Raw genomic sequence first — 716 nt, forward strand, 5'->3', positions numbered from 1 at the left:
ACCCACTCCAGTGTTCTTGCCTGGAGAATCCCAGCAGCCTAGTGGGCTGCTGTCTATGGGGTCGCACAGAGTCAGACACGACTGAAGCGACAGCAGCAGCAGCAGCCGCAACTGTCTTAGTTTGGAATTCCTCCTAATGCAGACCCTGAGACAAGAGTCTGAGTGTGTTCCAGTTATGTCCTGAGTAACAAGCCACTCTAAAACTTAGTGTTGTAAGACTATGAGAGCATTTGTTTTGCTCCCAAATCTCTAATTTCGGCATGATCCAACAGGAACATCTCCTCCCTGTTCTCCTTAGCTTCTACCTGGGGCTAGACTCATTTGAAGACTCCCCCATGTGTCCAGGATCAGTGCTGGCTGGGAACTGCTGGGCTGTCGTCTGGAGCTCCTCCTCCTGGTCTTCCCATGTCACCATTTGGCTTCCTCAGTGCAGTGGCTGGGTTTTTAGAGGGAGGCTCTGGAAAGAGCCAGGTGGAAGCTGTCCTGCCTATATCAGCTAGCCTCAGCAGTCATATTATGTGTCTTCTGCCATAATTACAGACCCACCTGGATTCAAAGGGAAGGGACATAAAATCTCACCTCTTGGTGGAAAACTGTCAATGTCATATTGTAAGAAAAGTATGTGGGCTAGTATATATGGATGCAGTCACCTTTAGAAAATACTAAAAGGTGCATGTGGGCTTCCCAGGTGGCAAGGATGTGGTCTTCAGGGACTG

The sequence above is a fragment of the Bison bison genome, unplaced genomic scaffold, assembly GCF_000754665.1.
Source record: "Bison bison bison isolate TAMUID 2011002044 unplaced genomic scaffold, Bison_UMD1.0 scf7180017864162, whole genome shotgun sequence".
NCBI lineage: Eukaryota > Metazoa > Chordata > Mammalia > Artiodactyla > Bovidae > Bison > Bison bison.